The 22513-nt window shown below is 40.0% G+C and overlaps 1 protein-coding gene across 16 annotated transcripts in view; it reads right to left on the bottom strand.

Moving 5' to 3' along the window:
• The window catches only part of MBNL1 (muscleblind like splicing regulator 1), a 210398-nt gene that overhangs the window by 104358 nt on the left and 83527 nt on the right, over positions 1-22513 (bottom strand). Inside the window, exon 1 of one of the 16 annotated variants that reach the window (XM_059731044.1) lies at positions 15129-15148. The exons of the other annotated variants lie outside the window; for them this stretch is intronic. The gene's annotated coding sequence lies outside the window, so the exon portion shown is untranslated. Of the gene's footprint in view, positions 1-15128; positions 15149-22513 lie in introns of those variants that run through there. 16 annotated transcript variants of the gene reach the window in all.

The following is a 22513-nucleotide window of genomic DNA, read 5'->3' as shown; positions in this document are numbered from 1 at the left end:
TACCACTCCTCTAAGGTGAGGCTCTGCCCTGCATCTCTTCAGAGTACAGTTCCAAATTTTTAGCTTTATTGGTTTGGCAAAGAAGAGGAAGAGGATGAACAAATGGTATGATGGCTTTAAAGTGCCCTTCTAATTTCAAGGGTGTAGGTTGTAGCTGTGTTGGTCTAAGGACATAGGCAGACAAGGTTCCTTGGGTGAATCTGGTATCTTTTATTAGACCAACCCAAATAGTTGGAAAATAATTATTAAGCAAGCTTTTGGGTTCAAAAACCCTTCGTCAGGCTAAGGAAGTTTCAGCAGTTGGTGTGTGCTGTTCCTGGATGGAATGAAAAGTAAAGAAGCCAGCGCCTAGGCTGGTATGCATGCAAGACTACATTTTCACTGACTACCTGTCTTGTATGCATACCAGCCCAGCCGCTGGCTTCTTTACTTTTCATTCCATCCAGGAAGAGCACACACCAACTGCTGAAACTTCCTTAGCCTGACAAAGGGTTTTTGAACCCAAGAGCTTGCTTAATAATTATTTTCCAACTATTTGGGTTGGTCTAATAAAAGATATCAGATTCATCCAAGGAACTTGTCTGCCTCTCTTCTAATTTCAAGCCACTTGAATGGTTTCTGGTATACTTAACAGAGTCCTCACCTGCCCTATGGGAATCTGCAGACCACAGTGTGCCATGCCCACTCCTTATTCAGCTTATAGGTGTTGCCCTGTGTTCCCGTGCCAGGTTTCCCTGGCTCAATGTGGGATTTTTATGTTATCTTTACACTGTTTCAGCCTTTTTCCCCAGTATTAAATGGCCAGAGTGTCAAAGGGCCTCATACAATTACCACTAAAGAGCATGGAAAGATTTTCTTTGACTTTAACAAGAGTTTGATTGTGGTTCTAGCGCGGGGCTTCTCATTATGTCTCCGTCTCACCCATTCCCTCCAAAAACAAACTAGCTTAGCATTAGCTTGATGCGATAGCTTTCTCCTCTAGAGCTCTTGATGTCTGGAATGCCCTTCTCGTATCTTTTCTCCTCCATGACTCAGTATCTGATTTCACATTCTTGTAGAAAACCTCATTTTTCTTTATCTTAGCATCTTTGTCTCCTGCTGCTATAATGTATTATTGGAGTCTGTTGCCACATTATTTAATTATACAAAGCATTTGGGGACAGAAATGTTAAGTGAAAAACAAGTCAAGCCCTCAGTGAAACTTTCCACAGTCTAAGCAATTATATATATATATTAGGAATAAGACAAACACATTATTAAATATAAACTAATTTCATCCACGGAAAAAGTTAAAGGTACTTTTTCAGTTTCAGCCCTGACAGTAATAGATGCAAGTTAATGCATGAACAATTAATGTTGAAAAGGAAATTGAGCAGAAAACAACATTTCTCAACGACAAAACAACACTTGGATCTAAACTGCACTATGCTTCTTACTACCGATGCTGAAATGTGTGCAGACTTTAAGATATGGAAATGGGCATTATAGGCATTATATACCTAGGGATTTTTAGAAATTGGTGATAAACTGCTTCAAAATTCAAGTGTGAAAAGGTGTGCAAATATTGTAACAAAAAAGTTACCTATTCAGATATCTATGACTCATAAGTGAGGTTTATAAACATGCAGAATGATGAACAAAAGAACAAAGAAAGGCATGTGAGAGAGGGTTCCTTATCCATTAACCAGGTATGTTCCATATAATCACCACAGGTGACCAAAAAAAATAAAAAAGGCTATCTCCACTGGAGAAATTTGTGAGTTACTGATTGAATATCTAAAGCTGTGGTTTGGGGACTATATTCTACACATGCTCACTGTTTGAAGGTCTGACCCTACATGTACTCATTAATGGGAAAAGTACTTACTACCTGGAGCAATGGCATTGGCTTTATTTATATGGTACTACCAACAGTAATAAACATTACTTTGAGTAGCAAACATTTGCAGAATCAGTCAATTAAACTGCTACAAAAGTCCCTCAGCCCCTTCAGGACTGGCCCCTCAGCAATTTTGCATGATGTATGTAGTTGTATTTTGTGAGGATGAAATCTGTTCCAATTCCAGTCAGAAGTCCCAGAGACTTGAACGGTACCAGTTCAAGCCCTGAGGGAACAGCAGGAGGTCTTATGCTCTAATGTATATGGGAAGAAGCAAATCAAGCTTGTCAAAACTGTACTGCTTATTTCTGCATGCATTATTAAAGACTATGCTGAATAGCAAAACTGTTATTTTGTGCCAATAAACTATCCGCTCTTTTCACCAAACACATGACAATATTACTTGTCATAACATAAATTGGAAGTTCTATCATTTGTAATTTGGGGCCTCACTTATCAGAGGTTGATTTAAAAGCAGAGAGGTCCACATTGCAACCAATCACAAGCCTGAATTAAGACTCTTGAAACTATGGTTAGAACAGTCATGAAAATGCCCCTCTACTTATTGCATGGTTCAAATAAAAAACTATGACGTTTTCTGTTTCCTTCCCTACTGTATAAATATTTAAAGCCTGCTGTGTATTTGACACCTTATTTTCAGGTCTCAAAAAATGTGGTATCTTAAGTATAGTAACGGATCAATTTAAATAGGACTGGGCAAAATGTTTCATGCAAACTCTCTGACCAAAATATGACATTTCAGGTCAACTGAAAGTGTTGGCGAATTTGGGTTAAAAATGGTTGTTTTGTTTGTTTTTTTGAGGAAATCTACAAGTTTCACTTTGACATTTTTCAAATGAAATCCTTAGACTTTGTTTCAAAACGACATTTTGTTTAGAAATCTGATTTTTTTTTAAAGGGCAAAGCACCCATGAACATGAAAAAAAAACATTTTTCTAAAGTTTAAACCCCTGCACCCCCGATTGGTCCCTAGCTCTAAATTTACATGATTTATGCACTATTGTAAACACACATGGCTACTTCTACATAATTTCAACCTGCACTGAACAGTACAAATTAGCACAAATCAGTTCCCTCTAGAGAACTGATGATTAAACCCTTGTAAATGGAAATACATAATCCTACTGGACGCTATTCATCCTCTATTGTCCCTGAAGACAATGAAAGTTGCAGACTCTCAGTAGGAAGTACTCACTGCCTAGTAAGATCAGGCCCTTAACCTGTAAAAAGCCAGTAGATCTCACCCATTTACAGTGAGTCCCACTAAGTATACTCTAATACTAAATTTACCATTTTAGATATTACCTGTGCTGAAGGGTTCCTTTGTCTGTGCCAATGAAATAATTTGAAGTCATGCTGAATTTTTAAACACCTCTTATCCAACTGATCAGGGCCCATCACTTAGATAGATGCAAATGGCACAGCTCAGCTGGGAGGATCAAGTGTTCTCAGCATTCTTGTAGAACAAAAAAAGAGCTGCTCTAATGTGCATCAACTGAGAATGGCTAAACTGATCATTTTTATCTAATAGATATTATCAAAGCTCTGGGTTTTGGACTCCAGTGCTAGGACTTTGATCTAGATAAGCTCCACATTACTTAATGATTTTAAAGCAGTATATAAAATGCTTTTTCTTATTGTTTCAGCCTGCCACCTTAAGAAATACCTATAGGGCCCCACTGAAGTCAATGAGAGTTGTGTCACGGTCTTCAATAGGTCCAGGAATTCACCTGTCCTTTCTACAGGACCAGTGAAAGGCACAAACACAGGAGTAATCTGTTCATCTTATGCTACATTGCTTGCCAACCTGTCCTGTTGTTCTTCCTTGCCTGATACCTCTACAGAAGTTCCTCTGTGGACTGTTTGAATCTGCCAGTATAGTATCCAGGGGAACAAGGCTATCCAGAGGAACAAGCATCCATATAATATTCTGTAACAACAGTGGGACCAGGATGTCCTCAGTCACTTACGAAGAGACTTTTACAGACTGTATGCAGCTAAGGACTGTACTCCACCTGTATGTGACATGGTTTCAATGTCTGTCCTGATACTCAGTTAGGCAAAACTGGATTAAGGGAAGTTGTACCTCTGCAGTGATGCTGAGGCAGTTCACCTGACTCCAAGAATTTTGGAGAGTAGCCTTCCAGGCGTCTACTTGGTGATAAAACACAGTTGACAATAACTCATCAAGTGGAAAAGGCTGAGTGCTAGCTCTTATCTCCAAATCAGTATTGCTGCATGGGACACCACTCTGGCAAACAAAATTTTGGAGCATGTGAGGTCCTGGCAGATGTGTGTTTTAGGATGACTATCCTCTGTGTTGGGCAGTCTTGTGGCACTGAACTGGGGAAGCAGATTACTCAAGTGACTAGCCCCTACATGGCACAATAAGTTTAACCATATTTAACAAAGTAAACCTTGATTATTTGCATACAATGAGGGAAGTGCACGTACTTGAAGGTCCAATTAACAGCAAATTCCTGTGAAAGATTCAGCAGTGGTTCTTGCTTCATCAAATCAATGACGCTGGCTCAACAAATGCATAGGATCATAACATGCAACATTTCATGTTAGGTGATGGAAAGATCTACTTGCCTAGGAGCCATGCTCGATTTGCAACTAATACAAACTGCGGACTATGGCACAGGTGAATGGACAGAAAATCAAAAATCACAAGAGCAGTTCTAACAAGTGATGGTAAAATTATTGAAAGTTATGTGTCTGAATTGAAATGTCAAAAGCAACAAAATTTAATGTAAGATCTTTTATCTCAACAGTATGTAAACAACTCCAAACATAAAATAATCTCAATTCCCATTTCATGGAAGGCTTGAACACCATTCCACAGATTTTAGTTTGACCATTACATATTATGTCAATATAGCCTTAACAATATAAGCAATAACAATATCTTAGTGTCTTATGAAATTTTCTACTTAGGCAAAGGAGTATTTGGGGATTTAAAGTTCACAGAGTAGTAATAAGCATCTGTCTGTCTCGTAAGACAACACAATTACACTGAATGAGACATCAGCTCATTGCAAGTAATCCTCACTTGAAAGATACAGCAAAACTGGAGTGACCTTGCCAGAGTACAAAAGCCTAGGCAGTGCATATGGAGACACTGAGCTGCCCTCACACCAGTATTTCCCTCTAAGCCTTGCTGGTTTAATCCAAAGGAAAAGCAGGTGTCAGTATGTTTGAAACCATCTTAGCCGCAGAAGCTGCTGAAGCAAAAAAGATCAAAATTCAGAACTAATCTATATGACTTAATGCAGGTACTGGGTTATCCATGCACTTACTGGGCTATTCAAAGCTATTCATGTATCTCAAATCAAACTCATCATCTCTGATGCACCTAGTGAGAGAAACAGAGGGTTGGGAAATGTTGGTTATGAAATATAAGAAGCAAGTGAAACTTGCCTGATTCTGGGATATATTACAAATATGAAATTTAATTCAGGTTGACTGAAAATTCCCATGAACCTGAATCCAAACTGATAAATCTGAACCAATCAGTGAACAAGGCTCGAAGCCAAGAGGAATTCAGTGAGTGTCATGAATCAGTTCAATGCCAAAACAGGAAAAAGTAGTATTTTTGATTGAGTTTTGCTTTGAGATATTTATTTGGTTGAATAAAGAACCCAATATGAAACTTAAAAAAGTATCAGTCTTCAAGGATGCAAGGAAAGGGTCAAATGAATCCCTCTAGAGATCCAATTACTCATGGAGGTCCCTGGCAAATGCTAATTTAATCACATGATGGGATCTGAGGAATTTTATCCCAGATTCCAGTAACTGCCATGCCAGAGGTTCATGGTCTATCATGGCAGGCAGAGCAATTGCTGGATTCTGGGATAAAATTCCTCAGATGCCATCATGCATCTACCAGGGTATACAGCTGGCTACATGGGCACTGAATGGGAATTCTGTGCATTCAAAGGCTTTAGCATTCAGAATTAACATGATAACTTTATATCAAAACTTCACTCAATGGAGAGAAGCAATTCTTGAGTTATAAAATGAGGGAAACGCATTTTAAGGTTTAAAAGAAACATTACTTTATTCAAGTTTCCAGTGAATGACAAATTCTGCTTCTCTTTACAGCTGCATAAGGCAAAATAACCCAGGGAGCCAGGCAAAATAAATGTATCCCATTTCATTTGTTATAAAACCCACCAAGTGCAGGGTATCACCATATATTTTAAACTGATGAACTGAAATAGAAAGAAATGACCTATTGTGGCAAAAAAACAAACAGCACTCAGGTACCTAAACACTGACACCAGTAAGGAAGTCTACGATAAAGTAAACTTTCTCAGTTGAAAACATATTGCTTCAATAACATTCAAAGCTTGCTACCTAATTGCAGCACACATAATGTACTGCCAAAGTAAACTGAAAGCAGCGGCTATGAAGGAAAAGGGGAAGAAACATGAGGGGACTAAGACAAAGGCACTCTCTCAGGCATAAACAGAGAAAATAGTGCCTCCATGTTCATCAGAACAGCCAAACTAGTATCACTCATCAAGACACACAAGATAATTAAATCATGATTCAGAAGAGAACATGATATTAAACATTTCTGTGCTTGAACATGCAATTTTTGTTCTGTGTTTGGCAATCCTAAAACTCAGCATGTGCAATCGTCTACTGACTCTGTTTATACCAGAGTTAAATTAAAGCCATTCAGTCTAACTGGAAAAAAAATAGCCAGACTGAACCAACATATACACCTAAAGAGTAAAGATCTATAGAGGATACATGGGTCAAATCTCTACTGCTGTAACTGCACTGGATTTCAAAGGTTAGTTTAACCTAAAAATGAGATATCAACAATGCTTTTTTTATTTTAAAGCTGTATGCATTCGTTGCAGATAAACGCGTACTGTGTTTGTGTTATGTCTGCTTTCTGTTTTAAACAGTTTAAGTCACTTTCAACTGCTGCTCAAAGAGACAAAAAAGCCAAGACAATAACTTAGAACTCACTGGAAGCATGATGCACATGCTTATTCTGCAGTACTTTTTTCAGGGGATTAAACCACAGTATATGCTACTGAGACACCACTTCCTCAAAGTAAGGTAAGGTAAGTGACCTTTTCATTATTAAGGAGAAATACTTTTAGCTGGAAACAGCTGCCTTTCTTTTTGCTGCTTATTGTTAAGCAGTTTCTGTACCACTTTTTGCTGAAGAAATGGATTTCAAAACAACCCAGTCTTAAAACTGCTGGTTTTTTTACTATTTTTAGACTTAACCTGAGATTGTGCAGAGCACAATCCTCTCTGGGTGCTGTCCAGCAGAGCAGCCAGGAACGCTTGCCGGTCCTTTGACTCACAAGACAAAAACCCAGGGATAAAATTTATTTGCTTGGCTGACAAAATAATTTGTCAATGACGGAATATTATTTTGGGCTCTTACTCCTCCCATCCCCTGCCCCCGACTTCTCTCCCTTGTCCCCATCAGCTCTGGTGATGAAGGACCATACTAGTCCTCCAACAATGGCAATACTTTATGGACAACACAGTGCTCAGGGTGAGCGCTTCCTCAAGAAGTTCCCTTGAAGCTAAGAGGTCAAACTGTATGAGCAAGTGCTGCCTAACATAAGGACCACAACATTTAGCCTAAAAAAAATCTGCTATTTCTGAGAGCTGTTTACTGAATTTGACAGTGTCAAAGTCTGTCTATGTTTCCAGTGTTGTGCTGCAAACTGATTTTGTTGGGCAGATAGCATCTATTTTGTTTTAAATTAAAAAGGTGGAAAATCCCAGCAAGTCAGCTAGAACCTGTTGACCTGTGAGACAGCAGAACAATGACAAAGTCCAGTACAATCAACCCCTCAAACACTACATTTAATAGACATCCATGCTGGAAATTTGCCCAATTGGGCTAATTTCTCAGTTGCATCCATGGGTATAATTAGAGGCCCAATTTGCCCCTTAAATTCTGTCCAACTCCAGAGCAGGCTCATCACTAGGGGAAAGAGGCCCAGGATGCTGATTGTCTCAGACTCCCTCTTCTTGGAGGTGTTCTGCTATGTAACAGTCACTGGTCTAGAAAGACACAGAGACAGACTATCATGATTAGGATGCTTCTGCACGCAGAGCAAGGACTTGAACTTTGGTCTTCTACATTACATGTGACTGCTCTAGTTATTTAGGGGTAGACAGCTGTATCTGTTTCTCTCTCCAGAAAGAAAGCATTCACCTGTGAAAGTTTCACTGCACCTAAATGCTCCAAAAAGGAGAATGATGAATCAATATTTGGTTTGATGAATCAATATCTTTTCAAGAAAAAAGAGTTTGGTTAAAAAATCCCAGCCGGCTCTGCTAGGCACCCTGCAGTCACAATGGCTCCTCTGAGTAGAAAGGCCCTTGGTGAGAATCATGCACAGTGATTGTGATATGGAAGGGCAGTAATGTGGCCTGCCCCTATGTGTTGGAAGGTGCTAAGGTGGCTTTGTCTCTATGTCTAAAGTTTTCTTCCTTGGGCTTCCTCTGCAGGTCTTCACCTCTCTGCTACCAATGTGGATTTAGACTTCAAGGTACAACCAAACCCTGAGAATCCAGCTCTGTGCTAGTTTACACTGAAGGAAGAAAGATTGCTTGGGTGTTGAACTTGACTTTTACTGTCTTTCTAGTGGAAAAGAGCTAAACCATGCTATAACTCAGCAAACTTAAGTAATACTTTAGAGACATTACACACTATAAGGTAAAGCAAAAAAAGAAACTGGGCTGATAAACTATAAAAACCAGACAGGCAGATGCTTCAAATTTTCAGTAATGAATGACTGCAATTGGTTAATAATTAATTTTGTGATTATTAGTTTCAAGTACTATGTATCAGAGGAAAAGTCAGAAAGCTCTAATCTTCCGGATGGCTCAGTGTGTAAATATATTCTATTCTTTTTATCTCTGAAACTTTCTTCTTCTTATAGGGAGCTTTGGGTATTTCACTACAGCCAAAATCCCTCTCTCCTATGTGGTTTCCCAGGCAGCAGGCTTGCTGATCGTCTCCTGAGTCACAGTTGGGCAGAGGATTACCACAAAGGATGCAAACTCTGTACTGGGGCTCCCTAGCCATGTCTACACATGGCGACGCAGTTATTTTTTAGTTACTACTGCATAAATCCTGTGTGAGCTATGGCACTTACTTCAGCCAAGGGCTGCAGGACAAGCCAGAGCCTGGGGAGATGGACTTCTGGCTGATAGGGTCGTGCAAAGCTTCAGTTGCCAATTTGATTTGGAGGAGATTCAGTCTGATTCAGCAGCCAAATCTCCAAACCCAAATCAAACTAGGAGACCCATTAAAAAGGTGTAAAACGAATCCAAAGTCCCTGAATAGATTCGGAAAAGATTCAGAGATTCAGACTGGCTGGGGAAAGGCAGGCACAGCCAAGCAGCTGCGAGTTCTCCCGCAGCTCCTCTGGCTGTGCCTGCCCTCTCCCCAGGCCGGGGGAGCCATGGGAGAAGCCCATCCCCCACCTGGCCCAGTCTCCTGGCACTTTATAAAAAGCCCTGCACTCACCAGCTGCAGTAGCAGCAATCAGGGCCTCTGAGGACTCATGGCAGAGCCCCTCCACTGCAGCACATGGCAGGGGGGGGGCAGAGGGGATCACCGCCCCCCGCCTGGCACCCACGCAGCAGCTGCCCCATGGCACAGGTGCAGTGAGGCTTGGCAGGACACCGCACACTGTTTGGGAACTGGAGCGGCTCCAGCAGTCACCTGGAGCCCAGCACCACTCAGCCCCAGCTCCCAGGCAGCAGGCGGTACCCTGCTGAGCCACACTGCATCCACACCATGGGGCAACTGCTGTGCGGGTGCCAGGCAGGGGGAGCGATCCCTGCTGCACCCCATTGCCTCGCACTGCATGGTGGGGCTCTGCCACAAGCTCTCAGAGGCCCTGATCCCTGCTGCCAGAGCCAGTGAGTGCAGGGGTTTTTGTTCTTGTTGTTGTTTTAAAGTGTCAGGACTAGGCTGGGGCCAGCCAGGTGGGGGCTGGGGCTGGGCAGGGCAGCCATGGGGGCTTCTCTTGCAGCTCCCCCTACCTGAGGAGAGGCAGGCACAGCCAGAGGAGCCACGGCAGAACCATGGCCACCCAGCTGTGCCTGCCTCTCCCTGGCTGATTCTGATTCAACTGAATCAAATGTGGACAGCGATTCGAATCACTGAATCGAATCTCTGTCCTCCAAATGAGATGAATCGGAATCTGAACTGAATACTTCCCTATTCACACAGGCCTACTAGCTGGCTACTTGTGGGGTAGAGGTACAGCCTCTTGAAAAAGCAGTTGTTAGGGCTTGTTGGAGGGAATTATTAGGTACAGCTATGAAGGGGTCAGATAACTCCTATAAAGATGGAAGACTCTCAACTAAAGAAGACAGCTATGGGCACATGCTGGAGTATGCAGAAGTAACTTGTGTGTGAGTTTTAGGTTTAAATAATATAGGAAGCTCTAAAGAAAGATACTGGAGAGAGAGGCCAGCAGCCTACCAATGACAAGTATTTTACCATTTTTTTTTAATTTATCCATCATCTCAGACAAGCGACTTCATATTTAACCAAGGTAACCAAGAAGTAACAAACAAATAAAGATTCCTTCCAAATAGAAATTATCTAAAGAAAGATGCCTGAATGTACAGAAAAAATAACAGCTATATCAACCAGTGGTGAGGTGCAGGGGGTGCACGTGCACCCCTTGAGAGCACTGGTGCATGCTCTGTCGGGCCACGTTCCCTGCTCAAGTGGCAGGGAGGCAGGCAGGAGCGCCAGTGTCCCCCCTGCAAGCGCCAGCCAGCGATTGGGAGCGCTGCGGTCACTTCCCAGTTGGTGCAATCAGCCACAGGGAACCGCCCCCCCCCGGTCGGTGCTGACTGGTCACTGGGGGGGCACGGGCCCCCTCTGACTAAGGCAGCACCAGTCGCCCATGATATCAACATCTATATCAAAGGATGTCAACATAAGGTATTAGGCTATAACTGTCATGCCTATCTGAATCATGCTTAGCAATTGTGCATAGCAAAACTACCCCCAACTTTAACCCCATTTGATTCAGGGTCAAAGTTAGAATGATTTGGCTTAGTTGTATCACTACAGGACTACTCACTCATAACAAACTATAACAGCTGATGCATGAGCTCAAGCAGCAGTAAAATCTTTAACGCATCTAGAAAGTACATTTGTCTATACACACAGTTATCTATCTAGAAATTGCAATAAGTGAAGGAAACGATTCTACTACATTTGAAGTAGAAGATACAAATCTCTAAGCAGTCGGATTGAAATCCTTACTTCCTTAAAGCCAATATAGCTTCCATTAACTTACAAGTGATTTCCATAGAGGGCTGCAGATATCACCTCAGGTGACTAGATTATATACCAATAAGTATCTTAGGAAACACTTAACTGGCTAGATCTATTTCAGATTTATAGATCTTTTGGAGCTGTGCTTACTGCTATGGCCTAAGTATTATGCAGCACTACTTTCAGCATTTTATGACACACCTAGTTTGCTCAGCATTATCCTTGTAGCCTGAAACAGATTCTACATGTGTTTTTATTTACTCACTTGAATGAACAGCACTGATAGTTCAGAGACCATGAGGGACAAACAGTGGAATACTGAACATTGCCTGCATATCATAGGCATGTTGCAAAACAAACTGGATTGTGCATTTCTCTCTCTGCTGTACCTTTGATCCTTTCTGTTACTGTCCTAGGAGCAAACTGCAACTTTATTCTTTTATGGGTTATTCACTTGCTTGAACTGTGTAAAGGACAAATTAACAGAGTTAAAAAATAATCACTCAAGTTTCTCTATTAATTCAAATGACAGTAAAACTGTATTAATTTTCCTATAGGGTCTCCTAAAATGTGGATGTGCTGGAGCAATAGTATTTCTTTTTCCCTAAAATGTGGATTGTTACTTCTCAAAAAAACAACATTAGAGCTTGTTTCTAAATTTAAAAATGCCAAAAAAGAACATTGACAATGGATGTTAATTAACCATATTTTACATTAAGCAAAGTATGCACACCTCCTACCACTGATTTCAGCAAGACCTGTATAAAATCACTGGGAACATTTGGGCTTTCAGTGATTTTTACCACAACTATCTGAACAATAAACTTACTAAATTTATTCATGCCAGTCTTATGTATCCTTCAGGAAAGTACAAAGAGAACCCAATTGAAAAGAAATAAAGTAAAACAAAACCTACATAATATACTAACTCTGTCACAGACATAGGAAAACCAGACTTCAGTCACTTGATAGCATCTAGACTCTTCTACATGGAGTTAGACACAAAACTAAATACTGAAGCATGTACAAGTATCATAACAGAAACAACTCCTGTGACAGCAAGTGATTTGTTTTGTAAATGCAGAGTGGTAAGGGAACCTGACTGTTGAGGGGAAGGAAGCCGGAGGCGGGGAAGACACAACCACTTTTGGACTTCATTATCTATTTCAGCTGCAGATAAGTGATATGTGGAACAATTGTTATAGATTCTACAGCATTTCTGTGGTATTTGCATTACGTGCCAACATCCCTGGCTGGTCCATATGCAGCAGCCACTCCAGGAAGCCAGAGGGCATCTGCACCTGAAGGGTAAAACTGTACTTAGTACTCCAGACCACAGTTTCCCAAACTGTGATATGCATACCCCTGGGGGTACACAGGAGAAATGGTATAATGACAGATTTAATTTTCATTATAATAATTGGCATTTAAGGGGTTAAAATATAAAATTTATGCTGGTAGGGTATGTGGGCCCATGGTAAATCTGGAAGGGGATACACAATAAGAAAAAGTTTGGGAACCTCTGCTCTAGACAAACCACTTCTCAATGTACACTAGCAGAGAAAAGGTCTAAATGACCAATAAGCTACAAATCTAAGTATGTCATCTAATTGAACTGTTGCCATTTTGTGCACACATATTAGGTACTGACATTAAATAACTAAGTTCTTGCTATATTAAGGTGCTGAAGTCTTCAGCTTCACAGGTTCTAATAAAAGTTAAATTCTGTAAGCCTTACTCACAAAAATAGTCCTACTGTAGTCAATGAAACGAGCAGCGTGAGTACATAAATAAGGATTAATCATGGAGCACAGCCCATAAAATCCAAAAATCAAAAGTAAAGTGGTTGTGTTTTTTTTGAGAGATTCACATTTTGCTGCAGTTTCAGAAAAAGCATGTAATGTTTTTTCTGAACTCTTTTATTTTGGTGTTATTTTGGAAAAACAATGCTGTCTATGAGAATTAATAAAGTATGTCCTTGACTTCTTTTAATTCAGTCTACTTTTTTGCTTTTGAACTCAAAATCCAAAGGCAATCATAAAAAGGAAAAGATTATGCAACCAGAAAATTGGACCCGCATTCCTCTTTAAATGTGCAAATCGGACAAGAAAGCTGTGTGTGGTCAAACACTGTTCTCCTTTTGTTTTTTTCCACTGCACATCAAAATATAAAACGCAAGTAGAATCTTTGGTTTCAGCCCTTTTGTGCATGTGCATGAAGAACATGCTAGTGGATTTTACATTCTGCATAGTGATCTAAATCTGGAAGAGATTTTACTCATTACTGAAAATTTTTTATGAGACTTGTTTTTTACATTTAAATTACAGCATACGTTCATTTATGAAAACTGAAGGAAAATGCTATCTAACTATACTATGCGTAAGAATTTTCAAAGGTTTTCAGCTGAAAAATTAAAAGCTGTAGCCACTTAGCACAGTTTTCTGTGGGGATGCAACTCTTTTCTGTTCTTCATAGAACAAGATACACTTTTAACCATTCAAAGTACAGTACAGAATCTAAAAACATGGATTTTGCAAGGACTGTCTTTTCAGTATGTACAGTACTTAACACAACAGGATATTTAGCACTTAATGAAAATGTTGTGAGATAAGGCACACACCCTGATTGTGAACTAGCTACGATAAAAAAAAAAATGCCATTGATATGTAATACTGCAATTCTTCCTGTTTCCTGCATTCAGGGGGCATTGTGGGCAATGTGTCAAGTTATAGGTAGCTACTCCTTTTTCCTCTCACCCACTCCCAGCCACCTCCACCCCCTATTCAATTAGGAAGGGGTGTCAAGCATATGGACCATAGGCTAGATCTGCCACGTTAATCCTCATAATCTGTCCCTCGGTTCTGCCCCTTTGACCCGCAGGCCACACCAGCCTACAGTGCTCTGTATGCATGCCACATGTGGGACTCATTGGGGCTAGCCACATGTGGCCATGGGGGCCAGATGATTTGGACAACCGTGCAAAAAGGGAAAGCAGTAGCAGCATCAGTATATGTGGTGTCAGGAGTTTGGCCAGGAGTGATTTCATGTGCAGAAGAGACAGAGTCAGCAATAGTTAATAGAGGTGATACCATAGCTAACAGAGGTGATATAATAGACAGTGTTTTAAAGAAACCTGGGAGACTGCACATTTGCAAACACATTCGACTAGATCCAGGTGTATTTGGGGCAAAGGGAAGAATGACATTGATGGGGATGTTGCAAGAAACAACCACTGAACTAGGCACATTACAGAGAAAATGGAATTGCAGGGAAATATCAATAAAAAGGAAGGACTGAGAAGGACTAAGAGCATAAAAGTGAGAAGATAAGAGTAACAAAAACAGATGAAGCAATGGAGAAAAAGCAGAAAACAAGAAATGAACACAGCAAGGGAAGGAGCTAGACAGAGGGGTACCAGAGAAATGGTGGGACAGAAATTATTACACAACACAGAGAAGGTTGTGTATGTTAGAGCCTGTTTCAGGGTCAGACCTTGCCACCTTTGCTCATCACAGAATAACACTTCTTAGTAATTAAATGGGATTATTTGAGAAGTGTTGCTTTATTTGTGATAAGCCACCAAAACAGACCTTGCTTGTAAGAGAAAAATTAGAAGGAAATAAAGACTGAGCAACTTATTGTAAACTATGGAAGAAGTAAAAACGTGGGTGATATCCGAGCCTGTATCAGTAACTCCCCTTGACTTGAAAGTGACTGGGATTTTATCCAACATACCCAAACAAGACTAACATTAAAATAGACTCTCTAGGGGAAGGTATATTTCTAAAACTAAGGTACGTTGTTGTTAACTTCTTTTCTTCTGTGCGGCCGTGTTCTAGAGAGAGTGGTCCTTTAATTTTTTCTCAGTGTCATATTCACCAAGCCCTATTCACTTATCAACATCCATTAGCTAGCTCTGTTCCTTACCTTCAACAGAGAGGAGGGCTTCCACTTGCTCTGGTAAAGATCCAGAAGATACCCATAATTCATGTCTTGAGTGTTTGCAATATTACGAATTGCAAAGGATGCCAAGTCAGCAGCTTCTCCTTGGCCAGCAAAAGTAGAAGCAGCAACAGCATAAGCCAGAACAGACTCTGTAGAGGCAGCTTCTTGCTAGCCAAAGCATTCTTGGTTACTATACACAGAGAGAGCAGCTATTTATATATTTACAAATAAATTATAAGGACTTGCACTGTTGCCTTTTATAGTCAAAAGGAGGTGTTCCCTTCTGACCCTATTTGAAGTCTGCATTCAAATACACATGCAGTCAAACAAGCCAAAATGGCTCTGTCCACCTGCACGTATTTGAGATTGATTAGCTAGAAATATTGGACAGGCAAATGCTCTTATCCAGCCACACAGAAAACAGGCGTAAAAAGAAAGATGCGTCTGTGTAAGAGAAGTACTGCAAAAACTAGCATGTTTAACTGACATAAGAAATTCTGAGGTGTTTAATGTATTGCCTTCCTTTATAAAAATACCCTCTAGAATCTACTAGGGACGGAAGCCAATAGAAATGAAACATTGTTCCATAAATGTTACCAAAGGCTATAAGCACCTACATCATTTAATTTAGACAGAACTGTATATAGATTATAATAAAGTATACTTTATAGAGATATTCATTTTAAAAGTTAGATATTCAAAACAGTAAAATTATTAAAAGTGGTAAAGACCAAGGCAGACTGTGAGGAACTACAAAAGGATCTGGCACTAGGAGCAATTGTAGATAAGTGTAAAGCGATGCACATGGCCAAAAATAAAACCAATCTATACCTACACTATGATGAGCTCTGCAATAGCTGTTACCACACAGGAAAAGGAGCTAGGAGTCACTGTGGACAGCTTAAAACATCAGCTCAGTGCTCAGCAGCCATCAAAAAGGCAAATTAAATGTTAAAGCAAACAAAAAAACTATTAAGACTGAAATTGTAAACAAAACAAAAAGTATCATTATGCCCCCTGCTGCATCCACATCTTGAATAATGTGCCCAGTTGTGGCCCCACACCTCAGAAAAGATACAGAAAAATTAGAGAAGGTACAGAGAAGGGCAACAAGGATGATTAGCGCTATGGAGATACTTTCATATAAGGAGAGGCTAAAGTTAGGCCTATCCAGTTCAGAAAAGAAACACTTGAGGGAGAGCATGATAAGGATTTACAAAATACTAAATGATGAAGAGAAAGTAAAGGTAGATTTATTATTTTCTCTCTCTCTCAATACAAGAACCAGGGGATAACAACATGAAACTAGTAGGAAGTATGCTTTAAAACTAACAAAACAAAGGTTTTTTTCCCAGTGTGTAATTAAAGTGTGGAACTCATTACCACAAGATGTTGCAGAAACTGACAATTTAGCCAGATTCAAAAAGGGATTGACACATTCTTTAAGGAAAGTTGCATCATTAGCTTTTGAGCATGAGACTCAGGGGTAAGACCTCCAAAATCAGAATGTCCTAGACCCTAAATCTTGGAGGCTGTAAGTGGGAAAGGAACATTGGAAAAAAAATCCTAGTGAAAACCTGTTCACTCTCCCTTTCAATATCCACTCTGCCACTCTGTGACACAGGATACTGGGCAAGATGGACCTATGGCCTGACATAATAAATGGCAGTATGTTCTTCCATGCTTCTTAAATTCAATTATATTTCTATCAAATACTATAGATAGGTTTATAAATTCTGTAGAAATGATTCTCAATTAAATTCTATAGCTTTTTATGAACATAGCCAGTTTCTACAGACACATCTTTTGTGTCTATGGCTTTATCTCAAATAAATTCTACAGGACTTTTCCATAAAGGAAAGCAATATTTTAAACTAACCTGTAGAATTTAATTTAGTAGATAATTATGTCTACTATAGGATTCTATCATATACTTTTAAAATTCTGTATATAGTATTTAGTATTAAACTGCAGAAACATTTTTAAAATGAGATTGTTTTGCTTTCATTTAAATGGTCTACCTATATTTTAAATACGATGATGGCCATTCTTAGAGAATTAGACCAATATTTTTAGGTACAATCCTAAATGGGCTGGTTTTCAGAACTGCTAAGTACTTTGTACTCCCTTTCTTCCCTTAAATAACATGATATACTTTAAATACATCTACAATAAAATGTATACATAACATGTATATAGACATAAGCTTTTAGCATGTATTGCTGGCAGTGGGTGGATGAATATCAGCTGTGTAGAATAAACTCCAGAGTATGTCCACTCAAGGGAGCATACGTTCAATAGCTGTTACCTGGTTTACTTATGAATTTGTAATATTACTCTAACTAACTGACCCTATAATTATGTAGTATTTTAAGCCATTTGCTGAAAACCAGGATTTGGGGTATTTCCTTCTAGAGAGCAGGCCATACAATTGGTCACCTAGAAGAGAGGGCTAGATTCCCATAGGACAACAGTGCTCCATACAGTTCTTTTCCTGAAGTTTATAGAACAACTTAGATGATTTGGAGAGTTTCTTGCAGCACCAATGAAGTCTGGTTTCTCACTTGGCAGTGATAGCTCAGTTGAAAGCACCATCTACTGATACATGTAACACAAAATGGGGGCGGGGGGACATGGAGGGGAGGCATAAAAGAAATCAAGTTATTTTTATGCACTGGGAATGACTGCATAAGTCATAAGTCATGGCACAGCAAAGCAGAGCCATGAGTCATTTATGCATGGTCATCCTTAATGCACAAAAATAACTTGTTTATTCTCCCCCTCCCTGCCCCCTACAGTATATTTATGTCCCAGACACTTCTGTTTTACTTGGGTTATTTGCTGTTGCTGATTTTAGTGGAAACAGGTATTAGAAACAAGAGGCACATTTGCAAAATGAAAGCAATTAATTATAAATGTGATAAAGAGTGTTTCTTCTGTTTGTGCCTATGAAACTGCCCTTCCATTATTAGGAGTCCACAGACATATAGGGTCAAGTTAAGCATGGTACCAATCATATACTGTATGTAATTTTAAGTGAACAGCCTTTTTGGCTAGGGCCAGAAGCTACACAAACTAGCTTAAATGATCAGAAACTGGTTTAAACCTGTAACAGAACAGAAATTCAGTGCACATAAACAAGTTTCAAACTGTCTGAAGCTGGTTTAAAATAAACCTGGTTGAATGTGGTATCAGACAACTGATTTAGGTCAAACCAGTTTATGTAACTTCTGTCCTAGACCCCTTTTTTGGTTCAAGTTAAATCAGAGTCCCCCACCATTCCAGCCCTAGGCTGGACTGTTCTTTCTCTTTCAGAAAGCAGGGCTGGCCCCGCACCTCTGCTCCCTAGCTGGAGCAGCGAGGGCTGGCTCACTGGCCAGCGCACTGGCTCTCCCAGGCAAAACCCAGCTGGGGTGTGGGGCCAGGGAAGGGGTTAAATTCACCTTCCCCACGTACAGTGCTGTCCTGCCCTGCTGGATTATTTATTTCTGGCTGTGACTATGGACTACAAATCCCAGAGGCACCTGGAACCAGGAAGAGGAAGTAGTGAGCAACCCTGCAGCAAGGTTCAAATTACAGGGGAGCTTGGGAGCAGGGGCTGAGCCAAAAAAACATAAGAGACAAAAGCCCCCCTGTAAGATTTGAAAATCATAATGGGGGGGGGAGTTCTGATTTTATCAGGGCATCATGATGGTCAGTCCAATTTTTTTTTTGCAGACCCCTCACCCTCAAGAGTCAAAGTATAATTCAAACCCGGCCCTCTATAGTCCTGCTGCTGTGATTGTGGACTGCAAATCCCAGAGACCTCGGAGGCAGGAGGAAGAGGAAGTGAACACATACTCACTATGTGCCAAGGAACTGTGCTCTAGCACCCCTCAGCTTCTGGCTTGAGCCATAGCAGGCATGTGGCTCCATTTCCTGATTCACAAGCGAATGTCTGTTCATTTGCTTATTGGTTCAATCTTTGCAGTTTAGACTAACCTGCAAAGACTGGATCAATTCAGCCTGAGGCTTGTTGACTGTTTGTACTTAGCCTCTGAAGTCAATTGGACTATTCATGTGCTTAACAATCAGGCAGTTTTCCCAAGGAGAGAACATGTATGATACTTCTAAAGCAAATGAAAACAAAGATAAGCACAACAAGAAGTGATTTCAGGGATTATTGAAAATGTTTGAAAAACAGGTCTAAAACATAAATAGCCTCCTATTAGTATAGGCATGGAGGAAAAAAAGCTCTTTTACACTACAGCACTACTTTCCCTGCCCTGTTCAGTACCTAACCTTCTCTCTCAGTGCCCACAAATGTTCCTAATAAGGGTATAAGCAATTTTGCTACCGGATAGCTAAGAACTGGCTCGAGGCCAACAGTTCAGGTCACATATAAGACAGCTATCAGACAGTAACAACTTTCAGTCACTCCTTGTTTTACAATGGCAACCTATAACTGATGAGCTCCCTATTCAGTTACCATCCTGTCACCCCATTACATTTTAAAATAAATATGACAATTCCACAAAAAAGCCTTCAAGTGAGCTGCAAGTTCCAAACAGCAAAAAGAAACAATATTTAATTTTACATGTTCTGGGAAAAAAAAAAATTCTAAATCAAGATGTGTGCTCATCTCATCTTCCAATCACATCTCAGTCTAACCACATTTAAAATTAATTGCTTTGGGTTTGCAAATGTGTCTCTCATTTCTGATAGATGTTTCCATTCAAATCAGCAACAGCAAAGTAGACACACAGATACACAGATAAATGGCTTTCAGATGTTAAAACATGATTTATCAGGTTCTGGCTGTAGGTTGCTTTAGCTACTTATTATATAAATTCCCACCAAGTATTTTTATTTTCATCATAATTATGTGTGAGAAGCTCTGATCTGTAAGTATCATCTTACCAAGACCATCTCCCCTGCCATAATATCCATGGGCAATCACAGCAATAACTTACATGGAAATGTAGAAGGCAGGGCAGAGTGGCACCTAATTCAGAGGGATAAGCTGTTCATAAGGACCCACTCTGCCTTGCCTTCTGCCTGACTAAACAAGGCCAAGTACCTTTCTCTGCTCATGCAAAAGTAATGTTAGGAAATATGAAAAAAAATCTTATATATATATATTTACGTGTCTTTAAAGCCTTTGCATTTTATCTTACTCTCATCTCTTCCAACTCGCACTGGTTTTCTTATGTGTGGTTTTCTACCCACCAGTTCCCTACTCCTTCTTTCCCTGCTGCTTGAGTTTTACCTCTCCCCAATGCAGTTATCTTGAACTGGGGCATTCAGACTGCAGATCGCAGACCTGCTCTGGCTCTGGACCATGCTGTCACCACAAGATCCCAGCCTGGCTCCAGAGCAGCTCCTTGCCCTGCCACATGCCCTGTCAGCAGGGGTGGCAGCAGGGGGGCTTGGGATCTAGAGCCACCCCAAAATTCCCTGCAGTCATCCCTCCCAGTGGTGCCACTGCAACTGCCAGCCCTGCACAGGCAGCAGCTAAGCCCACCCCACTCCCAGCCGCAGCCCAGTCCCCATTCAGTCCCCCCACCAGGAAGAAACTGTGATCTTGGTTCACTGAAAAGTTTCTAAAAGTTTTGCAAACAATCAGTCTAGTCCCAGTTTTGAGGGAATTTGGGTCTATTTCTGATCCTACTACAAAACTACACATCAAAACCATGGTATTGTACCTCGATTTGATGCAAACCAGGTTGAAACTGGTTTGAGGGTCTGAGCTTGTTAAGATGCAGAAAAAAGAAAACTATGGGGTACAAAATCATGTGAAGACAAACCAAGAAAAAGGTGCAGATAAATCTCTGACAACCAGACTGAGTTTCACACAGTTTTACTAATGTGAGAATGAGACGCACAGTTTGAATTATGCATTTTATTCTACTTTTGGATGTTGCTATTTTCCTGACCACTACAGATCATCAACAATATCTTAATTATCCTTTTGTTTTTGCAGCTTTTCCCCAATTGTTATTCTGTTTAAAGCATGGGAGTTTTGTCATTGATCTCAACTGCAGCAGCATTAACTGCAGAACTAAGAATTTTAGTATAACTTCTAGTGGACAGTGCACTTTCCTTTAGGGTCAATGTTGTTATGAGTGCTAAGAATAGTTTCATTCTGATTTTTTCAAATAAGTACTCACAGCAATACATCCTGACTTTCAATCTTTGGTGGTCTGATCTAAGATTCAGAAAATTAATTCTGATTTTTTACTGTAACTATAACTCGGATTCTTCTAAATATAAAGGTTTTCTGGTTGTGTAAAATCTAACAAAGTTAGCATGACATGGGTGGAGAGAAAAAAATGCAATCCAGTAGGATACAGACTTCCTTTATGATCTACAATTGTTAGCACTGAAAACAGCAAGCTCCAAATGCACAGCAGAATTACTTATTTACATTTTCGGGTCTGGTCCAGAAAAGTATTGCATACAAAAATTATTTTACTCGTATGAGTAGTCCCAAGAAGACGATGTACTTAATATGTACAGAGAGTAAATACAGAAAACATGGTGAGAATTAAATATCTTTGATAATTCGTATAAAAGATCAAGAACCTCTCCAAGATACTGAAAGCCGAGTTTTTCTACATCCTATCTGTCTAACAGGCCTTTCTACAACAGCAAATTTATGAGAAAACTAGTTGCAGCTGTTCTGGGGATGGCTTAAAAAAAACTCTAGGACATAAGTTTAAAAGACTGACATAGGAGTGGACTTGAATAAAAAATAACTGGTGAAAGGGAACGCAGGAATACAAAGGAGGTAGAAGAGGAAAATTCCAAAGGAAGCTGCTGGCAAATAAATATTACTTAACACAAAAAGAATATTGGGGAAAAACTGACAGAGTAGAATAACAGGAAGCTTAGTCATTTCTGGAAGAAAAAAAAGTGTTTGCAAAAGAGAAAAGAGAGAGCAGAGCAAACCATTAGAACAAAAATGCAGAACTGGAAGTGCAAGTGCTAAAAGAGAGATAAGAACTAATTGGGCTGAGCTGAGCTAAAAAGGGTCTCTGACTGGCATATGAAAACTTTAGAGCACAAAGTTTATAGAAGGGATAAACAAAAACAGAACGGAAGGAAGTGTGCTGCTACGGATTAGAGACAAGAAAATACAAAAATAAATAAAAGGTTGTTATGCTATACTATACTGTACATAGTGCAACTGGCACAGCTTAGATCAATGCAAAAAGGATAACAGAAATCTAATAATGCATCTCTGCAGCACCAAAAAATAGGGGGGAAACTTATCTGGATTAGTGGGAAAAGCACAGGGGCTCCTTCATGAGCCCCCCTCACTTGTAGGTTTAAAATAGAGACATTAAATGAGAAGAAGAAGAAAACAAAGGGCAGGTTCTTGGGAC

The sequence above is a fragment of the Alligator mississippiensis genome, chromosome 7 (assembly GCF_030867095.1).
Source record: "Alligator mississippiensis isolate rAllMis1 chromosome 7, rAllMis1, whole genome shotgun sequence".
NCBI lineage: Eukaryota > Metazoa > Chordata > Crocodylia > Alligatoridae > Alligator > Alligator mississippiensis.
This window is presented reverse-complemented; position numbering and strand designations above follow the sequence as displayed.